This window comes from Balaenoptera borealis (assembly GCF_965194805.1).
Source record: "Balaenoptera borealis genome assembly, chromosome: 7".
Taxonomy (NCBI): domain Eukaryota; kingdom Metazoa; phylum Chordata; class Mammalia; order Artiodactyla; family Balaenopteridae; genus Balaenoptera; species Balaenoptera borealis.
The window spans coordinates 107,183,635-107,211,052 of record NC_138864.1 but is presented as its reverse complement, the minus strand read 5'-3'; the positions used below and the strand labels follow the sequence as shown (position 1 = coordinate 107,211,052).

At 37.6% G+C, this 27,418-nt stretch overlaps 1 protein-coding gene across 14 annotated transcripts in view; it reads right to left on the bottom strand.

Annotated features, from left to right (window-relative positions):
• Positions 1-27,418, bottom strand: part of NRF1 (nuclear respiratory factor 1) — a 132,757-nt gene that overhangs the window by 88,906 nt on the left and 16,433 nt on the right. For 10 of the 14 annotated variants that reach the window (XM_082399205.1, XM_082399202.1, XM_082399209.1 and 7 more), the window contains one exon: positions 6,821-6,897. The exons of 2 other annotated variants lie outside the window; for them this stretch is intronic. The gene's annotated coding sequence lies outside the window, so the exon portion shown is untranslated. Of the gene's footprint in view, positions 1-6,820; positions 6,898-16,698; positions 21,114-27,418 lie in introns of those variants that run through there. 2 more of the 14 variants (XM_082399210.1, XM_082399213.1) reach the window with 2 other exon arrangements.

The window sequence follows — 27,418 nt, the reverse complement described above, 5'->3', positions numbered from 1 at the left end:
GTAGTTGTGGCTCATGGGCTCCAGAGTGCAGACTCAGTAGTTGTGGCGCATGCAGCATGTGGGATCTTCCCGGACCAGGGATCGAACCCGTGTACCCTGCATTGGCAGGTGGATTCTTAAGCACTGTGCCACCAGGGAAGTCCCTAATACAATACTGAAGGAGAAGAATAAAGCTGGGAGACTGACACTACTTGACTTCAAGACTCACTGTAAAGCTACAGTAATCAAGGCAGTGTGGTACCGGTAAAAGAACAGACAAACAGATCAATGAAACAGAATAGCAAGCCCAGAAATAGATCCCCATAAATACAGTCAATTGATCTTTGACAAAGGAGCAAAGGCAATACAATGGAGCAAAGATAGTGTCTTCAACAAATGGTGCTGGAATACTGGACATCCACCTGCCAAAAAAATGAATCTAAACACAGACTTAACACCTTTCACAAAAAGTAACTCAAAATGGATCACAGACCTAAGTGTGAAACGCAAAACTATAAAACTCCAAGAAGATGACATAGGATAAAACCTAGATGACTTGGTTGGGTATGGTGATGACATTTTAGATATGATACCAAAGGCACGATCCATGAAAGAAAGAACTGAAAAGCTGGACTTCATTAAAATTAAAAACTTCTTCTGCTCTACAAAAGACACTATAAAAAGAATGAGAAGACAAATCACAGGCTGGGAGAAAATATTTGTAAAAGACACATCTGATAAAAGACGATGTTCCAAAATACAACTCTTAAAACCGAACAACATTGAAAACGAACAACCCAATTAAAAAATGGCAAAAGACCTGAACAAGACAGCTCACCAAAGAAGATACACCTATGACAAGTATGTGAAAAGATGTTCAGCATCATATGTCATTAGAGAATTGCAAATTAAAACAATGAGATAACACTTTGCACCTACCAAGAATAACTAAAATCCAAAACACCAACACCAGCAAATGCTGATGAGGATGTGGAGGAACAGAATTCTCATTCATTGCTGGTGGGAATGCAAAATGGTACAGCCACTTTTGAAGGACTAAGCCTCAATTTCCTCATCTTTAAATTAGACATCCATCTCTGAGGATATGGTTTTCTTAATTGTGTGCAAAAGATTTTGAGTCAGGCATCTAAAAAGCCTTTCTTTATTCTATTAATTCCAACGGCTCAAATACTGCTCTCCAAAACATTAAAATAAGGAAATTACAGGGAACCAATGCCCCTAACATAATTTCATGAGAGTGCACAAAATGGAGAATGGACCCGACAATGATTCCTCTGAACAGATATGAAAAGCAAGATGAATGCCCGGGCAACATGTAATGAACTGTGATTCTAAACATCACATCCAAATAAAAAGGCATATCTGTCTATTACCTGGAACCAGTGATGTTCAGCAGATTAGTCAACACAGCATTTAAAAAAAATCATTCCCCCAAACAATAACATAACATGGTAGCAATTTTACTAAAACCTGTTACTTAGCCTGGATCATCACCTGGGATGCAACAAATACTTCATCTAAAGGTTCTTCTTTAATATACCATCTATAAGGGATTGGAGGAGGGGCAGCTTTGTACAGAGGAGTTCCTACTTTTGCCATTATGGACCAGCAGGCGTGGGACTAAAGATAATGGAAGAGAACTCAGAAAAACAGATTTTCTGGTCAGGAGCACGCTGGTAGCTATAGTCAACAATATCTAAGGAGCTACTGGAATTTGGATAAAATGTCTAGGGGTGCTAAATTTAGTCTAATCCACACATAATGAGATTAAGTGTAGAGTATTTTAAAAATCAAAGTTGGAAGAGCAGTCCAGGATATCCAATCAAGGTATAAATAACTAAAAGTAAGAGAAAGCCTTATTCTCATCAATAGCATTACCATATCAAAAGAAAAGCTGCAAGAACCGCCTAGGGGAAAGTCTCAGAGCAAGACTGTGTCTACAGCCAAAACGAGGGACAGGAAAACCAAGAGGCTCAACTTAATTCCTAGACATGTCCAGAATCTAAATTTCATAACTAGGATAGAAATTTTACTCAACACAACAACCTTTCCCAAAAAAGCCTAAAGCCAAAGACAATATTTGATTCTCGGGCAGACAAAGGGTAATAGGTCAAAATTTCACCAGAGCAGGAAAAACTTTAAAACAACTGCACAGGGGCTTCCCTGGTGGTGCAGTGGTTAGGAATCCGCCTGCCAACGCAGGGGACACAGGTTCGAGCCCTGGTCCGGGAAGATCCCACATGCCGTGGAGCAACTGAGCCCGTGCGCCACAACTGCTGAACCTGCGCTCTGGAACCCACGAGCCACAACTACTGAAGCCTGGGTGCCTAGAGCCCGTGCTCCACAACAAGAGAAGCCACCGCAATGAGAAGCCCGCACACCGCAACTAAGAGTAGCCCCCGCTCGCCACAACTAGAGAAAGCCCGCGCGCAGCAATGAAGACCCAATGCAGCCAAAAATAAAAAACAAACAAAAAAAATTCCACAAGAAAGTCAAATGGAAAATAGAAGCAAGGTAAAATGTGGTTTAATTCTGAGTAATAAATGGAGCTTAAGACAAGAGGAATCCATTTGACCTTCCTAGGAATATTCTCTTTTAAATAGCCCAAGGGTGATATAGGACTTGCAGAGAAGAAAAAAAAAAAAATCCTCACATCACGGGATCTACCAAAAAAAAAAAAACAAGAAGCCATAGTCATGATGCAGTTTATTGTTTTCCATTTTGACTACAATATAGATAAAAATACAGAAAATTAAAAATGATACAAAGCAGAATGTAAAAGTTATGAACCATAACAATGTAAAGGCAAAGATAAGGCTGAGAGAGATAAGGAGGTAGGAGAGGGTAGAGAGGTGGAGGAATGGCTAGGAGCACTAATATCCTATCTTTACACATTGAGGGAGTCAGACCAAGAGCAGATATAAGAATTAGTATTACAATGCAAGCAACACAAAAGGAGAGGGCAGAGGAAGGGAGTACTGTGAGGTAATATGCAGAAGGAAGTTTAAAATGCCCAAGTTTGATAAATCAAGAAAAAGTAGTATAGACATATTTCTTAAAGTTATGGAGGTAATACTGCTTGCTAATACTATAAACAAAATAGTTAAACTATAAACAGAAACAGTTAAAGTAACTGTCTCTAAAAAGTGGGACTAGGTATAGGGGAAGAGTGTGGCAAAAGGCCATTGATTTTTTATTATAAATCCTTCTATTTGAACTTTTATCATATGAATGCATTACTTTGACTTTTAACAAAATGAACTTTCAAAACAAATAACTGTAATAAAGCCTCCAAACTGATCATTTTGAAACTTAAAATTAAATGACATGCTAGAGCAAACTGTCACTAGAAAAATCAAGTCCCTTTCTCATGGTAAGTGCCAAGAGAACAGCACAGTTCAAGTTTAGAAATAGTCTTGCCTTGAGTGAGGCTAACTTCCTAATTTGGAGCATCTAAAACTAATTTATGACTGCAGTCACATAATATTTTTCATTCCAATGTTGATAAAATTTATAGATGTTCATTAATATTAATAACAACCCAAGAAACCCAGTTAATAATAATGCTTTTATACAATATGTGAGAAAAACAAGCTTTACCACACAACTTCATAACGACTTGAGGGTGAGTGGATAGTTTTGTGAAAACAATATTATAAGTTCACTGAAGGCAGGGCCTGGGTACATAAAGTCTCTATGAACAGCAGCCATCATAATTTGTTCCTTAATAAATGCTTGTGGGTAATTGGCTGCACATTATAATTAGTAAAGCTAGACCCAGGCAATTGCAGTTTCCACAATTCTCCTATAAGGTTGTGCTGGCCATTCATCTCATCTCTCAGCTTCCAAGTCCTCTATTCTATACTTGTTCTGAACTGCTCTATAGCCAACTCTGGGTTGGGTCGGCCAACCTTATTTACCAGACTTGTCTGCCAGCTTCACATTAGGTTTAACCAAGGGGAGGCAACACGTTAAGATGGGAAGAGGCGGGGAGAAGGGATTTTCTTGCTGTTTTCATTCTTATTAAAGTTGCTCCAACAAGAGAGGACAGCCTCATGTGCCGACTCCAGCTGTGCCTCTTCCCCCCTGCTGGTTGAGTACCAGCTGCCTGGCATCCACGTGGAGGTGAGATTACCAGCTGTGTGGGGGCCCCTCTGAACCCCTAGGTTCTTCTATTCCGTTCCCCCAGCCCAAGGGGTGGTTATTAAAATCTGGATTACTTTTGCTCTTTTAGTCTTCCAACGCCTGTGTAACCAATTAAATTCTCTGAAGTACCTCACATGGTTTACTAGGCCCTGACTGATACAAAGGGAAGAAAATATGTACCTTTCTTGAAATTACTCATTGAGTGCTGGTAAGCAGCAAAACTTTACACTGATTTATATGTCAATACAATAAAATGTATTGACATTTTTATACTATCAATAAAGTGATTCTAAGGACATTTTTATAAGGCTACCACTAGGGTTTGTTTCCATACGCCAATGGAAGTTGAATACACAATCTTGAGTTTGATTAATCATTAAAAAGAGGCTAAGTTAGAGAGTATAAAATGCCTCAGGAAGAGAGAAATGGGACACAAAAGTGAGAAGGGGGTACAGACAGAAAAAGAAGTAGGAGATATACAAACACAAACTTTATCTGTTTATGAGTCTGTCTTACCTGCTCTTTAAATAAGATACTTAATAAGTCTAACATTCCAGCAAACCACAAAATCAACATCACAGTAATAAAATAAGTGCTTTTTTATGGCAATAATAGTGACAAACAATCACAAAAAGATTTGTCATATTATTCAATGAATATACTGGATCTGGTATTTGGACAAACCAAAGAAAATGTGGTAGCAATGGCAGCTCTGACCTTCATCTACCACTCTAAGTTCTTGGCAGACTATATGGAGAGATCTATGCCTATCTACTGAAAATCAATAGTAGGTACTAACTATAATTTCCAGTGTGGCTTGCAGAGATTTAGAGTTTTGTTTTCTTATTATACAACTAGGCCCAAAGAATCCAGTACAAGAGCATGCCAAGAGTATGCAAAGTGTCCTCTCCAACCCACCTCGTTCCTGCTAAAAGGCTTATCCTCACTTCCATAGCAGGGTGGTTAAGAGTGCAAACTCTGGAGCCAGAGTACTGGATTCGAATCCTTGCTCTGCCACTCACTACCACCTTAGACAAGTCCCACTTGACTCCTATGCTTTAGTTTCACCATATAAAAGGGCTTAAAACAGGACATGGTATATAATAAGTGCTAGATAAGTGTAACCTATTACTAGTAGTAGTACTATTCTACATAAAGACAGATAAAGCATAGAAATGTCAAAGGGAAAGTTACATGGGAGAAAAAGTGCTTATAAATTGGGAGAAAAAAATTTATACATTGGGAGAAAAAATGCTTATAAATCACAAACTAGGAGTTTTGACCATACAAGGACCTGTATCAGAACATAGTTCTTTTCTGAAGTACAGACTCTTTTGAGGATGTGTGAAAGCTACAGAACTCCTCCCTAGAAAAATGCATATACACACAAAATTTTCCAAAATATTTTAACGTTCTTGGACTCAAATCACAAACAGGTTATTTCACGATGATATAGCTATACCAAAGCTGAAACACTAGAGGGTGCCACAACCAAGGAAAAATGTAAAGAAAGCACAGGGAATTTCAAGCTGCTTAAAATTCTTCAACTAGAATAAACATCCTTCCACAGAAAATAGTTAGGTGAATCTACTTCACCAAATACTTCAAAATACATCAACTCTTCTATAGGCTCTAGATCAGCACTGTTCAACAGAAATTTCTGTGATGATGGAAATGTTCTAAATTTGCAGTGTGCAAAATAGCAGCCACCAACCACATGTGGCTACTGACATGAAATGTGACAACTACGACTAAGGAATTACATTTTAAAATTTTACTTAGTTTTAAATAATTTTAATATAAATAGCCACATGTGGCTGTGACTATCACAATGAACAGTGCAGTTCTTCTACATTCTAGTCTTAAGTTTTGAAATTACTTGCTTCTAATTGTTGTGAAAGAAATTTCTAATAGAGTAGGTTCATACAATATTTCAAGCAAATCCATCCCTTGGTGAAAATTCAACACTGCAAAGATAGAAAAAAAGACTGTCCGTGTCTCTCCCTCACCCTGCAGGTGTTCACAATCAAAAGTAAAGCTTTCTTTTACTCATTATAGAAACCCTGCCTACCCAATTCCCTGACTGTATTTCTTAAAGACCCTGGGTTAAAAGAGCTTAAAAAAAAATAAGTACAAATTGATAAAGTTAACTTACAAGGCTTTTGCCTTTAAAAAAGCCTTTTCCAGGACTTCCCTGGCAGTCCAGTGGTTAAGACTCTGAGCTTCCAATGCTGGGGGCGAGGGTTCAATCCTTGGTCGGGGAACTAAGATCCCACATGCCATGCGGCATGGCCAATAAATTTTTAAAAATTAAAAAAAAAAGCCTTTTCCTTAAAAAAGAAAAAAATCATATTCTAGTGATAATATCACCAAGGGCTAAAGGAGCACTGGGAAGAGAGGACTACAAGGACATCGAGTAGGTACCATGAAAGGGAGGACAGAGTCTTTAGCCAGGAGTTTGTCAGGTGCCACAATGAAAGGAGACTGCAGGCTGAGGCAACAGCTTGTGAAAGCACATGGCACAGCAAGAGGACATGAATGAACACCCAGACTCAGGAGGAGTCTGGGGACCAAAGGAACAGCTCTCAGCTGCCTTCACACCAGAATCTTTCTTTACACTGTAATTTAACCTGCTAAAAATAAAGTGATTCTAAGAACACTGATGCTGACCCACCTGCCAAAGAGGAAAGTCGTCTCCACATTACAGCTTACAACCCTGTGTCTGTCACAGTGCCCTGAGTGAGAAGGTACCTAATGAATGTTGATGACAATGAAAAAAAGGATTAGAAAATGCATTCTCAAATATTCAGATGCTTATTAATAGCTACAAATATAAACAGAAAGCAGGTGAGTTGCTGAAGCTATCCCTGGATCAGAAACATGGTGGATAGGAAGTTTAGTAACGCCTAGGCATTTGCAAATGGGTAAGAATGCAGCTGGCTCTCTTTGCAGAAAAATCATTTCTCCACAGCTGCTCCCCATATTACCAAAAAATCAAATAAGTAGCTGTCATGTGATAGCAGGATTAGAGGCTCCCTCAATTTCCATTAAGGAGAAATTACATAAATTGCCCCAAGACTCACCCCTCAATCTCACAAGCACAAAGGACACTTTTATTCAGATCCTGCTTACTGTGAAATATAGCACTGTTGCCTGGCTGCTTCTGTGGTGGGCCTCAATCCTGCTGGATTTGCCTTTACACAACCAACATTCAGTTAAAGCTGTTTCTTAGATTCTTCAATACATGATTTTTCTTTTGAGATAACTGAACTAGGACTTGTTTCTGGATAATATTATGAATGTATAAGTGTCAATACTATGGATCTAGGAATCTCTGCAATTCAATCATTCTCTCATTCATTCCACAAATATTTACTGAATTCTTATCAGGTACTCCTAGATTATTTTAACATTAGTATTCCAAGAAAAACTATGACTGGCAATTCTAATTTTTTATCTTTAGTTTAAAAAATGTATTATCATAAAAGTGACACATGTTCTTTTTGGGTAAATGAGAAAATACAAGTCAGGAAAAAACAAAAAAGAAACAGAAATCACCACCACCTGAGATAGCTACATTACCAAATTAACAATTTGGTATACATGCTTCTAGCATTTTCCCCCTGAGTTTCTTATATGCTTTTTTTTTTTAAACAAAAGTGAGGCTGTTGTGTATATACTGTTGTAGAAATATTTTAAAATTTAATATAGAACAGGATTTTTCACGTTATTAACATTTTACATGTTTTAACGTTTACAGAGCATTCCCTATAAAAATGTACAGTAGGTATTTTACTAATTCCCTAAAGTTAAATCATTTAGGTTGTTTCCAATATTTCACTATTATAAATACCACTGTGATGACAAGTTTGATATTCAATAAATATCTGTTGAATAAATGAGTAAATGAATGGTTTACTAAGTTAAGTCTTTAAGTACATACCCAATTATTTCCTTAGCTTTTAAGAGACATAAAACTTTCAGTAGGGTTTCCCTGGTGGCACAGTGGTTAAGAATCTGCCTGCCAATGCAGGGGACACGGGTTTGAGTCCTGGTGCGGGAAGATCCCACATGCCGCGGAGCCACTAAGCCCGTGCGCCACAACTACTGAGCCTGCACTCTGGAGCCCGTGCGCCTAGAGCCCGTGCTCCAAACAAGAGAAGCCACCGCAATGAGAAGCCCATGCACCACAAAAAAGAGTAGCCCCCGCTCGCAACTAGAGAAAGCCCTGCGCAGCAACGAAGACCCAACGCAGCCAAAAATAAATTAATAAGTTAATAAAATAAATTAAAAAAAAAAAAAACTTTGAGTAATCGTATAGTTATGATTCTGGACATGCTATTATAGCAGGCACAGAAAGGTAATGTGGTAAAAACAGTAATCTAAACATAAAGGTAAGTACATAATACTTGGGGGATGCAAGACAAAATAAAAATATTAACCTTAATGATGTAAAAGTAGAGTACGGCTCCCAGAAGTTGGAATATAGAAAGAGGGTAGTGCAGGAGCACTTATAATGCCATTCTACAAAATGGCAAGTTGAGAAAGTTGAAAGTTGGTGGATCAAAAAATAAAAGTTTATCATTTAAAATTATAAAGATAATTATTAAAAAACTTTCAAAAAGAATATAAATATCAAATAATGGGAGATGGAGAAAGTAGAAAAAGTGACTTAAATTCTTATTTTTCATATCAAAAAAGTCCCCAGATATTGTGTAAAGTTGATCAATCAAGAAACAGAAGTTTACACATATTATTAAGCCTTACGGAAGTAATTCCAAGAGAAGCTAAAAACAGAAATAGTGAAATGGTTTTTAAAGGTTGTCTCTGGACCGTAGGGCTAGGGATGGAAAGGAAAGAGAAAAGGCAGGAGACATGTTTTTTTCATCATCAACTCTTCTCTGCTATTTAATTTGTTAGGAAGCACAAAGAATACCCTGATAAAATTGGCTGAAAAACCTGTAATTATTCACTTTGGATCCCCTAACTATATATATCTTCTTACCTTGACAACCAGTCAGATGCAGCTGCTCACAGAGTTTTCCTTTAACCAGAGGCAAACTTAAAATGCCTAAGACCTTGGAGACTATCTAGTCTGATTTTCTCATTTTACAGATTAATTTGAGACCCAGAAAGACTGAGTTACCCAAAGTCACAGCTCTAGTTGGCGGCAAAACCAAAACTCAAACCCACATTTCCTGCTTTCTAATCAAGTGCTCCAACAGCTCCATCAGAGACCCACCCTTTGTCCCAGAGCACAGTCTCTAGCCATTACTGGCTTGGGCACGTTAACTTCTATCCCACACTATCATGTGTATATCTTCAACCCAAGGGTTTTACTGAGGGGCCAGTGAATTTGTATTATAAAATAACATGCATATTGAACTGCAGTGATTTTTCAAACTGCACCTGCAGTCACCCATCCCAGTCCCTCTAACATGCCTTCCGTTCCCTTCACTCTTCAACCCTCACCATCACTGCCTTAGAGGATACAGCTGCTTTGAGGAATGGTTCCTACAGACTGAGAGGCCTGACAGCGTGCTTCCCAGCCACAGGAATAAATGCAACTCATGAAGTTGCCAAAAAACAATGTCTTTTGAAGCTACTGTCTTCTGTGAGCACCAGGGCAGTCAAATCATTTCATGTTTTTCTTCACCCATATTACATGGGTTTATTTAGCTTATTACCCACTCCCACTTCCAATAGATGGAAAGGGAACAAAACTTTTTTTTTTTAAAAAACGGAGGACAAGGGACTTTTTTTTTAAAAAATGGAGAACTGTGCTCACATTTTAATGTTTGTAATCATTATACCATTTTATAAAAATTATTTTAAATTGAATTTTAAATGGTATGAAAGTCCATTTATATAAATTATTTGTATAGATTATTATTTACGTAAATTTAGAAACAATAAAAAATAAGTGTATGAAGAAGAGTAAAGATCTAAAAACCAAAACCCCAGCTTCCCTGGTGGCGTATCGGTTGAGAAGCCGCCTGCCGATGCAGGGGACACGGGTTCAAGCCCTGGTCCTGGAAGATCCCACATGCCGGGGAGCAACTAAGCCCGTGCGCCACAACTACTGAGCCTGCGCTCTAGAGCCCGAGAGCCACAACTACTGAAGCCCATGTGCCACAACTACTGAAGCCCAGGCGCCTAGAGCCCGTGCTCCGCAACAAGAGAAGCCACTGCAATGAGAAGCCCACTCACCGCAACAAAGAGTAGCCTCCGCTTGCCACAACTAGAGAAAGCCCGTGCACAGCAACAAAGACCCAACACAGCCAAAAATAAATAAATTTATTTAAAAAAAAACCAAAAACCCAAACCCCAGTATTGACTGTTTTTTCCACAAATTGTGCACAATTTATGGACAGCGTATGTCTCACTAATTTAAAATAATTAACACTGAATGTTTAAAAGCATGCTTTCACACACATGGAGCTGTGCATAATGGGATCAGTGGGGCAACAGCAATATTGATTAATATTGAAAAGCAGGCTGAGCAGTGAGCCTAACACTCATCACTTCCTGGTTTACTTCCTGCATTTTACTTCTGATCCACTGTGAAACTGAGGGCTAAGGGACACATATATACAGTTTGATGGTGGCAACATCAATTGAGGCTTTTAAAGAAGTCAAACAATGTATATGAAAGCACCTTGTAACTGCAACATGCTAAAGAAACATAAGGCATTATTTTACTGTATTTTATTGTGGAGCAAGAAAGTGATGCAGAAGAGGAAATGATTGCTGCATCCATCCAGCATTTGAGTACCAGGATCTTAAGGGTTGGACCATAAGCAGCTCCAGGTCTAGTCAGAGAAAACCATATAAACCAAAGCAGCCCTTCATACTTGTTTTGTCTGGTCTGCAGTGTTTTTTGTTTGGTTTTTCAATGTGAATGAATTGCCAACATTTTAAAATAGGGAAATAAGAATAAAAGTTTCAGACTTCTGACTCCTCTTGAAAAATCAGGAAGATCTGGGGACACCAGTAAGTAGTACTGTGTTAAAAGCTTGGGCTGGAGAGTCAGTTCTGTCATTTGCTAGTATGGTGATACTTAACCTCTCTATGTGCCTCAGTCACCCTATTTATAAACTGGTGATAATGTATTAATACCTTCCTCAAAGCGTTAGTGTGAGGATTAAATGAAATGAAGTAATTAAGTAAAGGACTCAGCAGAGTGTCCCGCCACCCCCATAAATGCTAATTGTTATTATCATTTCAGATTGGCAACAACTGACTGGCTAGAGGGAGAAGAACATGCTCTTATCAACAAGATAATAACAAGACTCTGCAATGCAATGTATAAATGCTAAGGAAGAAAATTATAGGGAGAATGGGGCTCAAAGGAGAGGGTTGATAATCCAATCAATCAACAAATATTTAAGAAGGCATACAGATGGCTAAAAAGCACAGGAAAAGATGCTCAATATCACTAACTGTTAGAGAAATGCAAATCAAAACTATAGTAAGGTATCACCTTACACCGATCATAATGGCCATAAAAAAAATCTACAAACGAGAAATGCTGGAGAGGGTGTGGAGAAAAGGAAACCCTCCTACAGTGGTTGGTGGGAATGTAAATTGGAGAACAGCATGGAGGTTCCTTAAGAAACTAAAAATATAGCTACCATATAATCCAGCAATCCCACTCTTGGGCATATATCAGGAGGAAACCATAATTCGAAAAGATACATGCACCCCGATGTTCACTGCAGCACTATTTACAATACACATGGAAGCAACCTAAATGTTCATCAACAGAGGAATGGATAAAGAAGATGTGGTACACATAATACAATGGAATATTAGCCATAAAAAAAGAACAAAATAATGCCATTTGCAGCAACATGGATGGACCTAGAGGTTGTCATACTGAGTGAAGTAAGTCAGACAAAGACAAATATCATGTGATATTGCTTATATGTAGAATCTAAAAAAAGGGTACAAATGAACTTACCTACAAAACAGAAATAGAGGGCTTCCCTGGTGGCGCAGTGGTTGAGAATCTGCCTGCCAGTGCAGGGGACAGGGGTTCGAGCCCTGGTCTGGGAAGATCCCACATGCCGCGGAGCCACTAGGCCCGTGAGCCACAATTGCTGAGCCTGCGCGTCTGGAGCCTGTGCTCCGCAACAAGAGAGGCCGTGACAGTGAGAGGCCCACGCACCGCGATGAAGAGTGGCCCCCAGTTGCCGCAACTGGAGAAAGCCCTCGCACAGAAACGAAGACCCAACACAGCCATAAATAAATAAATATTTTTTTTAAAAAAAGAAAAAAAAAACAGAAATAGAGTTACAGATGTAGAAAACAAACTTATCGTTACCAGGGGGTAAGGGTGGGGGAGGGATAAATTGGGAGATTGGGGATTGACATATACACACCACTATATATAAAATAGATAATAAGGACCTACTATATAGCACAGGGAACTCTACTCAATACTCTGTAATGGCCTACATGGGAAAAGAATCTAAAAAAGAGTGGATACATGTATATGTATAACTGCTTCACTTTGCTGGACACCTGAAACTAACACAACATTGCAAATCAACTATATTCCAAAAAGAATTTTTTTTTTAAATTACTGAGGACCAGGTTCGTGGTAAGCAAGAAGGCAGAGTCCCACCTCAAAGAACTTACATTCTGGAGGAGAGAGCCATGACAATAAAGACATAAAGGAATAAACAAGAATTTCTGGAATTGACGTGCTATGCAGAGGATAAAATACGGCACTATGATAAGAAAATGCCTGGGGAGAGGGGTGGTCTCTGATGAGGCACATCTGATTTGCGACCTGAATGGGTGAGAAGAAGGCAGTCACAGGAAGAGCCTGGTAAAAAGGGAAACGGTGGAGGGAGACAAGATTGGAAAAAATCACGAAAGGCCTTTGTAGGCCTTGGAAAGGAGTTTGGATTTTATTCTGATCAGGAAAGATTTTACGGGAGTAGCTATTTGAGAGGTGTCGCTGGGAGCTGGGAAGGAGGGTGGGGTGGAAGTATTCAGAGCAGAGGAAACAGTGTGGCATATGGAACATGACCAAACATGGAGTACACCAGAGGTTCAGCTAGGGGGAAACCAGATGGTGGGGGCCTATGTGCTGTGCAAAGTAATCTGTACTTCATCTTATAGCTCAGTGGTACTTAATATTATGAAGATCCGTTTATAACAACGGAAGGAAGGAAGGAAGGAAGGAAGGGAGGGAGGGAGGGAGGGAAGGCGGGAAGGCGGGAAGGGAGGGAGGGGAACCTCTACTACATGATAATTGTATTTATTCAGAAAACCAGATAATGAAAAGAGTACACTATAAATTACTTAATTTATTTGAAAACTCAAATGTAAGCAATACTTTTGAGAGACAGTACTATCTATTCAGTCTACAAATAACCACAGGTCACAAAAGCCCACTGCAATAACTCCTGGCCACCCTTAGAGTTCTAGGTTATAGGATGAAGCATTGCTAAAGGTGATAAGGAGCAAACATTCCTCCCAGCTGTGTGAAGAATCGCTTGGGAAGGACTGAGGCTAGACTGCCTAGTTACCAAACCAGTCAGGTAACTAATTCAGTGGTCCATGAGGGAGCACTAATGGGGGCCTGAACTAAGACAGTGGGGATGGAGAGCACGTGTGAAATATTTAGGGGGTGAAAATGGAAAGGATTTAGTGAACAACTGGATGTGAACAGTGAAGGAAAGGTAAGTCCAGGATGATGCCAATGTTCTGGCCTGGGTTAAAGAGTGGCTCCTTAACCAAGACAAGGAATAGTAAAAGAGCAGATTTGCAGAGGACAACAGTGCATAACAATATTTACATGAACTGTCCAATGAGATACCCAGATCTGGAGCTCTGATGCAGGAGCCTGTGATGCAGGTGTAAGTTTGGGACTCATCAACAAGGAGATGGTAATGAAAGCACAGAGCATGAATAAAATTGACCAGGAATAATATGTAAAATGGGATGATAAAAGAAGCAAGGAAACTTAAGGATATTTAAAGGAGCATATAGAGGAAGGAAAAAAACGTGTGAACACAAATGAGAAGTTGGAAGGAAAAATGAGAATCAGGAGATAGTAAGTGTCATGGTAGGCAAATGAAGAGAGAAGTCAACAGTATCAAATCCGGTGGAAGAAGAATTGAGATAATGACTTGCCAAGAAATTCAATTCATTCATTCATTCAATACATACATAAAAATCACCTACTGTGTGTCAAGCATTGCTGTAGACACAGGAGACAGCAGTGAATAAAAAAAAAGTCCTCCTCTTCTTGGATTTTACATCCTTCCAGAGGGAGATAAACTAATCAAATATATACATAATATTTTAGGGAGAGGAGAGGTGTGGACAAGAGAGGGTGCTGGCCAAGAAATGCCTTTCTGACAAGATCTCTCAGTTCACATCTGTAGGAAGTGAGGGAAACAGCATGAAATACTTGAGGGGAAGAGTATCCAAAGCAGCAAGAACAGCAAACGCAAAGATGCTGAGACAGGAGCATGCTTGGTGTGATCAAGGAACAGCAAAATGGCCCATGTGCCTGAAGCACCCTAAGCTAGGGGAGAAGAAGCAGATGAGGTCAAACAGGTTAGCCAGGATCAGGCCTGTGGGACCTTGAAGGCTACTTAAGACCTTTGGATTTTACTCTGAATGAGATGGGAAACCTTTGGAAGGTTTTGAGCAGGGGTTAAGATGTAAACTGATTTTCTTATTTACATTTTTAAAGGGTCACCTGGGCTGCTATATGAGAGTAGACTGAAGGGAGGAAAGGGTGGGAACAGGAAGACCAATTATAAGGCTACTTTAAGATGAACATGTCTTGGACCAGGGTAGAAGCATCAGAGGTGATAAGAAATAGTTAGATTCTGCATGTTTTAAGGGTACAGCTGCCAGGATTTCCTGACAATTGGGATGCATGGTAGAGTGAAAGAGAGAAGTCTAAAAATGACTCCAAGGTTTTTGGTTTGAGCAACTGGAAGAACTTAATAGGCATTTACTGGGATGGGAATGAATGTCAGAGGAACAACTGAGATGCCTAATATATATCTATATCTATATCTATATCTATATCTATATATATATATATCTCCACGTGGAAATGTGAGTAGGATATTGTGAACTGGAGGCTTAAGTTTGCTATTTTTAAAACTGCTTTTAGATGCTTTTAAATGCTTTTTAACATTTATTTTTGCTCCTTTTTGGAAGAATATAATTAAGAATTGCACTTATATTCTTAGAAATATTGAGGTAAACATTTATTATTTAGGTTCATTCATTTCTGGACAAATCAGCTATAAAAGTGCCACTATTACCCTTTCTAAGGTAACAATATAACACTAGGTCACAATTATCTATCATATCTCAGATTTCTGTCAAACATTTTTCTTTATGGATGTCAAAACAGTCTATGAAAACAAGATAACTAAGTTAAAGTAACTATGTTGGAGAGATACAAGGATGTGCTCTATAAATTACTATATGAATACTCTTTCTTTCTTCTTTTTTCCTTTTCTTTCTTTCCCTGATAGCTGTAGTGCAAGCAGAAAGAGGCCAGAACTTGGAGTGAGAAATGTGTGGTTTTGATTTCTAGTTGCATAATCTTGGAAAATCATAAAATCTCTATGAGCTTCTGATTGATCGTCTGCAAAACTGACAAGGATGATGCCTGCCTCATGGGTTAGTAATAGTAATAATAGCTAACACTTATTGAGCCTTTACTATGTGCTAGGTGCTTTTCTAAGTACCTTTACATATATAATCACATTATAATGTATAATGTAATCCTCACAACTCTAAGAGGTATTATTATCATCTTCACTGCCATGATGAAGTGAGGCACAATGAGGTTAAGTAATTGCTCTAAAGCAAACAGGAAATGAGTGACAGAAACAAAATTTAAGTCTTGTCAGTGTGCATAATAGTGATTTACAGTTTATAAAACATGTTCATATTTTGTTTTTAAAGGTAGGTACAGCACAGTATTAGAATGATCAATGTGAAATTGCTTTTTGTAGGTCCAAAACAGCCAAATATCAGCAATTTCACATGGTTCAACCAAAACTATTATGCTATAGCCACTTAAAAAAATGAAACATGAAAATGTTTTTTAACTGTAAAACACTACGGAAGGTATCATTTTATTTATTTATTTTTAAAATAAATTTATTTATTTATTTTTGGCTGTGTTGGGTCTTCGTTTCTGTGCGCGGGCTTTCTCTAGTTGCGGCGAGCGGGGGCCACTCTTCATTGCGATGCGCGGGCCTCTCACTATCGCGGCCTCTCACTGTCGCGGAGCACAGGCTCCAGACGCGCAGGCTCAGTAGTTGTGGCTCACGGGCCCAGTTGCTCCACGGCATGTGGGATCTTCCCAGAACAGGGCTCGAACCCGTGTCCCCTGCATTGGCAGGCAGATTCTCAACCACTGCGCCACCAGGGAAGCCCCAGAAGGTATCATTTTTAAGCAACAATAAATAGAACCACACTAAGAATTAACACAATTGTGAAAATGATAGTATGAAAGGGAACAGGCAGTAAATACAGGAATCTGTTCAAATTACACACCACTCAATGACCGATAGTCAATCTGAAGTCCGTTATATATCCAGCCCAGGTTTCCATTTGCAGCCTTGGTATTTTTGAGGATTAATCTTCTGAAAGATATGGAGACAATCTCAAGCAGACATCACTTTCCCCATGGCACTCATTACCCCCTGATGTAATATTTATTTACCTTTTTAGATAGTAAGTAAGCTCATGGGGGCAAAGATTTCTCTGTTTTATTCAATGCTTTACCCCACCACCTAGAACTGTTCAAGGCTCACAATAATCACTCAAATTTGTTTATTGAATGAATGAGAAATTAGAACTTCCTAAGCTGGATAATAACATATGAAATAAAATTTAAGACAAAGAGTACTCAGAGATTTTGTAACGTAAACAATAACAATAAATAAACCTTTCTAAATAGAATAATGGTCCCTACCATAAACACTTCATAAAGTGTCAGACATCTAAATTTGAATAGTACCTATTCAAAAATTAAAATCCCCATATTTACTTTGTGAGTAAATTAAAACAAAGTATATCTTGAATTACTTCCAAAATTAAAATTAGAATAGCAAATATCAAAGTTTCAGGCATAGTAGTAAGAAGGAAAAATTATCTTAGAATCTTGACAAGGAAAGGAAGTTAGAGAAAAGTAAAAAAAGCACGTTTCAAGAATAAAATTTACAAAGTGGTTGAATATAAAATTAAAATGACTCACTTAAAACTGGGAATAACATTTCCATTTCTGAATTTGTTTAACCTGTACAAGATTTCCCTAAACTTAAAAGGGGGAGGAAGAAATGCTATCCTAAGTTTCTAATGAAATATAAGCTGCTTAAATAACATTTACACTATATTTCCTGTTCAAAAAACAAAAAAATCACCAAAATTTTTCCATGACTACGGAAATGTTGCATCCATTTAGAATAAGTTATTTGAAAAATTACAGAGCACTACACAAAGAAAAAATAATAATCATCCTATAAGAATAAAAAACATTTTTCTCACTACCAATCTCTCAACGTGATTGTTGATAAAATTCTAAAATCAGAAGGGGAAAAGGGACCATCAAATGTAATTTACCACAAATATTTATCAGCAGCCGCTTAGCCCTGACCACAAAAGACGGCCTGCAGCTAGCCAGCTGTCAAACCACCAAAAGCTGCTTGTCATCCACCTTCCTGGCGCTTAGAACTAAGCTCACTTGGGTCAAAACAAGTCAACTGCCTTTCTCATCAGTAGCAATATACTGGAATAAAAGTATAATTCTGTCTGCCAAGATTCTGTTCTTAAGAATAGTCTTGTAACTATTAAAAGGGGACATTAAATTAGAGCTATTGAAAAGGGTTATCTGCATCTGTAGCTTGACTGGGATAATACTTCTGAGGTCTTGATGTGTAATCAAACCAGAGGAAAGAGAAGCAACTGGAAAAATCAACAAATATCATAACTCCCAAAAAGAGTGAATAAAGAGTAAACTACTGAAAAAAATGTGTATGCCAGTAGTAATATGTAAATAAAAGTGGGTTCATACTTAGAATAGATTCCATGTGTTGTGCAACAAGGAATATTCACACTGACTTAGCATAGTTACAAATCATTAGTCAGAGAAATATTACATGAGTATTAAAGGATGAAGTAGACTGATGTGTACTGACACAGAAAATGTCCACAATATACAGCTGTAAACTGGGAAAATAAACAACAAAACAAAACACCCCAGGTTATAAAATCTGCTAGAATAAGTGTGGTCTCATTAAAATAAACAAACAAACAAACAAATAAATAAATTACAGATATGGCTATGGAAAAACAAAAGAATCTAGAACGGTATACTGAAACTGTTAAGAATGCTTTTCTTCTGTGCATAATGGAATTATGAAGACTTCTTGTTTTACAGATTTTTTTTCTCCCTTTAAAACAATAAGCATGTAGTTACTTTTATAATGAGGGGACTGGAGGGGTGGTTAATCCCAGATCTGGGAAAGAAAAGACAAATAGCATGATAAGCCCCTCTACCCCCTTCACCGAATGAAAAATCTGAGGGTGACCTCTAAGCTCATGGAATCAGAGAGACTCATATATAGACCATCAAAGCTGCCCAATGTCCTCTGGGTACTCTTTCTTTAAAAAGAATCCTATGTAGAACCTCAAAATATAAGATAAAAGTGGAACACTTCTTATTGAAGGAGCTGGGGAATGCTGACAGCTATAGGCGTTCATCCCCCTCACCTCCTGCAATACCCTCTGAGACTCAGGACTCCACAGAGCACAAGTGGAAACTCCCTGATTAATGCAAGTCTTCCATCGTGCAGTTGGGAAACTGAGACCCAAGAATTAGTCTCCTATTAAGATCTCTGCCTTACAGACAGGCTCCAGGGTTATTTTATATACTAGGCATTATAGACACAGTCCTTGGGGCCTGCAAACTTTTCAAATACATACAGAAAAGTTTAGAGAAAGCTGAAAACACAAAAGAACTGGCTCCAAAATACCAAAAGAATGAATAATCAAAATTAATAAATGTCCCAAAAAAAAAAAGAAAAATAGATATAAAGCTTCTCGATGTTCAACATGATTCAAGCACACTACAGCTCCCTAGTGGCTCTGCAACTGTACTTATTTTTCTATTGTCTGAGGTTTGTGTTTAGCTATACATATCCATCAAAGTAACACAAGCTGGCATCTGCCACTGAGAAAAACAAGTGGAAAAAAAGGCAACAATGGAGGGACATTGTTTTGGAAACTGAAAAGAGACAGAAAAGATATGTTAATCAAATAGGTTGATAACTAGAGATGCAAGGGATAATGAAGTCTGCCCTTGGAGGGTAAAATCAAATTCCAAAAAACTCAAGCAGCCTAAAATAATGAGCAAAATATCATAGGATAAATTTTAATAAACATAAACATAATATTTTGAACTTTGGCTTAAAAAAACCCATTGCAGAAGAACATAGGATGGTGAAGACTGTGTCATCACAAGAAAAAAACAAAACAAAACAAACAAATAAAAACTCAAGGGGTGCTGGTTCACACTAAATTTAGTACGGAAATAAGCACCATGACAAGCATCATATGTAAAATATGGATAATGAAAGCATCAACCTGATCACACTTGTATTTAGTGCTTGGCACTACACATTTTTTTTTTTTTTTGAGTAAAATGTTTTATTTTTATTCTTTCTTATCTGTTGATTAGAAGAAAATGAACAGTAATTTTAATATGGGTGTGAAAGGATACTCTACCTGCACTTTACCCTCCCTTCCCTTACTACTCAATATTCACCACTGTCTCTAAGTCAGGAATTATATTCTTTTTGGGATTATGTTTTTAAATTGTCATTTTGGGAGCATTTATATTATCTCAAGACCAAACTTCAGAACTAGACATTTCCTGTTGTCATTGTACTTTTTAAAGACATAGATTATATTTCATTGGGACTGTGAAAAAGACAATATTATAAGGAATAGTTGGGAAAAAATATATATGTCTAAACCTAGAGAAGAAAGGGCTTTAGGAAAATGACCTCTTATTAAATATTAAAGAATTATTATGAGGAATTATAAATATCATGTGTCCCAATAAGAACAAATAGCCAAGAAGTTAGGGTAGACAGGGCAGAACTGTGGCCAATATAGATCATTCTTCTAACAGGGGTGTGAAAACAGAGCAGGTTGCCAGGAAGCAGTGAGCTCTCCCATCAATAGGTATCTTCATGCAAAGCAAAGACAACCACTTGGGGGCATGGGAGAGGTGGGCTTTACACATATACTAACAAGCCAGCATGCAGAAAGTAAGGGAGCAAAAAACAAAACAAAACAACTCTAAGATTTTGCACCAGGAGATTTTGAACCACAGGGTCCACAAATGTGTATCAGGAAGACTGTCAGGTGACCTGGATACATACCCCAAAGAAGATGTGATACAGTTCCTGACCTTCATCTACTGAGAGAATATAATCTATTGACACGTAATTCTGCTGCAGTTTGGGGTATGTACAAATGTACACACAAACAGAATTACATAGATACTATAAAACAAGCTTTAACTAAAGGTTTTGTCCTCTTTGAGAACTGTAACAGCAGAAACTGAAAGGTCTTCCTAGAGAAATGTAGGGAAAAAAACAAAACTCTTCTGCTAGCATAGACTTAAACCATTTTAAATCAGTTTCCTTATTTTTAAATTATAAAGCAAAGAAGGTTTTATTAATGTACTGCTCCTCTAATCCCATCTTGGAAGATCTGTACAGTGAAGCTAATCATGCAACAACTTTACTAAATGCTGCAATCGTAACCATCCATAACATAGCCAAGAGACCCTGGGAAAGGGTTTTAGTTTTGTCTTATTTGCCTTTTAAATCAGTACACTAACTACCAAATGTAAAATAGCTAGCTAGTGGGAAGCAGCCACATAGCACAGGGAGATCAGCTCTGTGCTTTGTGACTACCTAGAGGGGTGGGATAGGGAGGGAGGGAGGCTCAAGAGGGAGGGGATATGGGGATATATGTATACGTATAGCAGATTCACTTTGTTATATAGCAGCAACTAACACAACAATGTAAAGCAATTATACTCCAATAAAGATGTTAAAATACATAAATAAATAAAAAAAATCAGTACACTATTCTAACAAGCATAGCTCTCTCATTCCCCAGGCCAAAGCAAGGAGAAGCAGTAAGGAAGAATAAAGAGAGTAAGAACAATAAGGGAGAACAAATAAAACAAATAAATGAAAGAAAAAGCAGACAAGAACAAACAAAGTACAAACAGCTGGTATTATTTATGAAGGGACAACCAGCCCTAAGACCTCAATTGCTTGTAAGGGCATCATCCTATCATAGGACAGGCATTCATTCCTTTACATACCTGACAAATGTGCTTTTGAAAAAGCATAAGCAATGTAAAAATACATATGTCAGTCACTTTGGAAGCCAGTTTGGCAGTTTCTTACAAAACTAAACATACTCGGGCTTCCCTGGTGGCGCAGTGGTTGAGAATCTGCCTGCTAATGCAGGGGACACGGGTTCGAGCCCTGGTCTGGGAAGATCCCACATGCCACGGAGCAGCTGGGCCCGTAAGCCACAACTACTGAGCCTGCGCGTCTGGAGCCTGTGCCCCGCGACGGGAGGGGCCGCGATAGTGAAAGGCCCGCGCACCGCGATGAAGAGCGGTCCCTGCACCGCGATGAAGAGTGGCCCCCACTTGCCTCAACTAGAGAAAGCCCTCGCATGAACCGAAGACCCAACACAGCCAAAAATAAAATAAAATAAATAAATAAAGTAGCTATAAAAAAAAAAAGTGCTTTAAAAAAAAAAAAAAAAAAAAAAAACTAAACATACTCTTACTATATAATCCAACACACTTCTTGGTATTTAGCCAAATGAGCTGAAAACTTATGTACATGCAAAAACCTGCACACAAATGTTTATACCAGCTTTATTCATAACTGCCAAAACTTGGAAGCAATCAAGATGTCCTTCAATAGGTGAATGGATAAACAAAATGTGGTATATCCATACAATGGAATATAATTCAGCACTAAAAGGAAATGAGCTATCAAGCCATGAAAAGACAGGGAGGAACCTTAAATGCATATTACTAAGTGAAAGAAGCCAATATGAAAATGAAAAGGCTACATACTCTGATTCCAACTATATGACATTCTGGAAAGGGCAAAACTATGGAGACAAGAAAAAGCAGTGATTGCCAGGATTGGGGGTGGAGATGGGGGAAATGAATAGGCAGAGCACAGAGGACTTTCAGGGCAGTGCCAATACACCTCGTGATATAATGATGGATATGTCATTATATTAATATATTTGTCCAAATCCACAGAAATATACACCACCAAGAGTAAACCCTGAAGTAAACTACAGGCTTTGGGTGATTACGATGCGTTAATGTAGGTTTATCCTTTGTAAAAAATGCACCATTCTGGTCAGTGATGTTGATAATGGGTGAGACTATGATGTGTGAGGGAAAGGGGGTATACAGGAAATCTCTGTACCTCCCTCTCAATTTGTTGTAAATCTAAAACTGCCCTTAAAAAATGAAGTCTTAAAAAAATGAAAAAGAAGCCTACAATGACTATTTGTGTGCCGTTTAAACCAAAATACTATGTACTGATTATAATTTTATCTTTTCTTGGCAAATAAACGTCATGGTGGAAAGCACTGATTACTGAACAGTACTGGAATTTCTTTTGACCTAAGTGCCTCTGAACTCCTGTGCACTTTTAGTTAGACCTTTATTAGCATACCATTCCACTGGGAGGAGGGGAACAGGAACAGCATGACACAAAATTTGAGACAAGTGTCATCATAGGCTACTGCTGGCAAACATTAGCTCCATCAAATTATTATTTAAAGTGAAGAAGGAAAAGTCATAGGCATTTCTCTCACCAGGGGCAGTGTTAGGACAGCTCCACCAGCAACACTGTCTCTTCATTAGATGAAGTTGACCCACCCCCGATTTCTTCAGTCTTTCCCCACCACCATGTATCCTATACATTCAAATGTATTCAACAGTATATAACTATTATTAACTATACATTATGTATATTATATATAAATTATATTTTTACATTTATATGTAAATTATAAAATATATATACCATAACATTATATAACTATAAAGCTATTCAGCATTATCTAACTACAGGCTATGATGATTTAGTTTGGAGGAGTTCCTGACTACACCTGAAAATCCCTGTCCCCCGCCTCTACCATGGAACATTGGTGTTTGACATATGTATTTTTCCCATTAATATATTTTATTTTTAGAGCAGTTTTAGGTTTATAGAAAGCTGAAGCAGAAAGTACAGTGAGTTCCCATATAACACCTTCACCACTTCTCCCTCTCCTATTAACATCCTGCTTTAGAGTGGTAAATTTGTTACAGTTGATGAACCAATATTAACTAAAGGCCATAGTTTACATTAGAGTCCACTCTTTATGTTATACAGTCTATGGGTTTTGACAGGTGTATTATGACGTACCCTCCATTTGAGTATCATACAGAATGGTTTTACTGCCCCCAAAACCCCGTGCTCCCTCTCTCCCTTCTCCCGAACCCTGACAACCACTGATCCTTTCACTATCTCCACAGTTTTGCCTTTCCCAGAACTTCATAAAGCTGGAATCATACACTATGTAGCCTTTTCTGGTTGGCTTCTTTCATTTAGTAATATGCATTTAAGATTCCTCCATGTCTTTTCATGGCTTGATAGCTCATTTCTTTTTAGTGCTAAATAATACCCCATCATATGGAGGTACCAGTTATGAATTCTTTCTTTCATGGATCATGCCTTTGGTGTTGTATCTAAAAAGTCATCACCATACTCAAGGTCATCTAAGTTTTCTCCTATGTTATCTTCTAGGAGTTTTATAGTTTTACGTCTTACACTTAGGTCTGTGATCCATTTTGAGTTAATTTTTATAAAGGGTATGAAGTCTGTGTCTACATTCATTTTTTGGCCCGTAGATATCCAGGTGTTCCAGCACCATTTGTTGAAGAGACTATCTTTGCTCCATTGTATTGCCTTTGCTCCTTTGTCAAAGATCAGCTGACTATATTTATGGGGATCTATTTCTGGGCTCTCTATTCTGTTTCATTGATCTGTTTGTCTGTTCTTTTACCAATACCACACTGCCTTGATTACTGTAGCTTTATAGTGAGTCTTGAAGTCAAGTAGTGTCAGTCCTCTAACTTTGTTTTCTTTAATACTGTATTAGCTATTCTGGGTCTTTTGCCTCTCCATATAAACTTTAGAAGCAGTTTGTTGATAACCATAAAATAACTTGCTGGGATCTTAATTGGGACTGCATTGAATCTGCAGATTAAGTTGGGAAGAACTGACATCTTAACACAATTGAGTCTTCCTATCCATGAATCTGGAATATGTATTTTTAGTTCTTTGATTTCTTTCATCTGAGCTTTGTAGTTTTCCTCATATAGATCTTGTACATATATTAGATGCGTACCTAAATATTTCATCTTTTTCATTTTTAATCAGAAAGTTAAAACCAAAAAAGTACTTAATGTTTAAAGAGATAAGCATCACTCATCTGATAATTTTGTTTACTAGAAAAATCTCTCAGATAAGTTTAAAAACATGTTAAACAATACTACCTAACTCTTCCCAGATGTCACTTACACAGTGTTTCCATACTAAGAAATATGCCATCAATATTTGATATAGATAGTAAATTTACTAGGTATATGTGTAATACCTGGTATATGTAGAATACCTAATATGGAAAGCTCATTTTCTTTTCTTTTTCAACTAAAATACGATTACAGCCCTTATGTGGCTATTTTGCAATTTTATGTAATCCATAAAACTGTGTCCCGTTCATATTAAAAGGTACCCAGAAAATACATAAACTTAAGTGGGAGGGGGGGAAATCAAAGGAAAAAAAATTAACTGTGGTATCTCTGGATGGCAGAGCTACAAATTTTTTCATCTTCATACTTTCTTTTATTTTCAAAATTCTCTACAAAGATCATATATTACTTTCATACTCCATTAAATCAAATATTATATAGCATGTAAAATGAGTAAACTATAACTACATGCATCAATAAAGATTAATCTCATATAAGTTTAAAAACATACAAAACAATATGATATCTTTCCTATGGATACAATACATAAAGGTATAGTTTTTCTGTTTTTGTTTTTGTTTTTTAATGCAGGGGAAAGGTAAACATCAAATTCAGAATAATGGTCACAGCTGGGAAGGGAAAGGATGAGGAAGGAATGCCCAGGAGGCATTATTATCTGATGTTTTTTTAAGTTGGGTAGAAGATACACGGTATTCATTATATTGTTCTATATCCTTATTCATGCCTGAAGTATTTAACAAATTTTTAAAGGTGGCAGCTACAGAAGTCATACCAAAGTAGTAGTACTTAACCCTAATCTCCTCAAACTACTTAACTAGGATATGGTACTAGAGGAATAATAGACACAAATATATCTTCCATAAAGGATAAAATTCTTTGAAAAATTTAAAGTAGGAGTCCTGAAAGTGGGTTTTCATGTGTATATTTACAAGCAAATAACAATCTGAAACCTATATTCCATAAAATATCTGCAGCAACCATTCCAATCTGTGCCTTGCACACAGAGCTCAAAATTAAATCTGTTCAGGAAATGTAATAGATAAATTATTTTTAATTTGACCTTATTTTACATTTCCACTTACAACTCTGTTTGAAAGCAGACTTTTTACTTTGGTCAGTTTTAAAACAGTATTTAGTCTTTTAAGGATGTCGTAAAAATAACCTTATTTTTACGACATCCTTAAAAGGTGACTGGTATTTTCCAGTTTGATTTTAAATGGTTTCTAACCAGGACATGGCACCTATGACATGAAGCACAAGTAAGTGGCTCTCACATAGTAACACACCCCTGTACTAGCTGAATCCTCTCACGCTGTTACATAGGTATGATGATGACCAAAGTTTAGGTAATGCCTACCTAACCAACTTTTTGGGAGTATCCATTGTAAACTGAAGCAATGACCTTCAAGGACAAAAGGTAAATTCACAAGATGTTTGAAGGAACTTCTTAAAGTAGACTCAGTAACTTTTAACATGAAACAAAAAAAGTGTGTGGTTTTGATTGTTAGAAATGCCTTAACTTATCTCTTACAATCTTTACTTGAAATAGGAGTAAAAAGTTTTTTAAAAGTTGGGATTGGTGGTGAGGGTAGAGGAAGGCCTGGGATGGTTTAGAACTAATACTGTTCCTTCCCATTTCCACCCCCAATTTACTGCCCATTCCTACATCCTAGCCCTAAACTAGAAATAGACTGTAACAAACCAATCACTTGAAAACAAGAGGAGGAGGAGTACTATTTAACAAAATTTGAGATTATCAAAATGTAGCTAGATGAACTGAGGTTTACACACTAAAAGAGGGTATATCACACCAATTTATCACCCAATTTCTTGCCCCAAAAATACATAGTAGGGTATTAATAGGACAGGTTTCCTTAAAGAGGAAAATGACTACCTGGGTCTGCAGTTTATATAGACCCAGGACTTTTAGTCACTATTCTTCAAAAACAGTGATTTGTTTTTAACATTCACTGTCAGTAACTCTTTTTGAAAAGACTTTACTAGATTAAGCACAACCCACAACCTACTGAAATTTAAATGAGATGTTTGCTTTTCAGATAAAATCCATCTTACTTGAGGATCCTCTCTTAGACCGCTACAAGTTAAAGGACCCAAAAAGTAGAGGACTCATTAACAGAAACCTAACAAGGCTGAAATTGTTGGCTGTGTAGGAACTTGTACATGTGTATCCTTTTCCTGTGCATTCCTGAAATCAGTTAGTCCTAATTTCAACACCACCTTATTTGTAGTTATTTCATCATTTGCATTTACCAAGTATATTATCATCCACATTCCATTAGCTCAACTTATTCTCACCACTGTCTGTGGGAAAGCTGCCTGATCAAGATTGCTTGGATGCATGTAGGCTGCTACATAATTTTACTCACCAAGTTTTGTCCTGTTTAAATGTCATCAAATCACATTCATAAAACAAATACATTTTGAGCACCTTTTCTGTGAAAAATCCTGGATCAGAAACTGAAGGGGGACCTGTGGGGTGATTAGTTTAACCCTCAAATAGCTTACAGCAGCAGTTCTCAAAGTGAACCTTATAACCCTGGGAATCCCTGTGATTTCTTCAAGGGATCAGTGAGGTCAAAACTATTT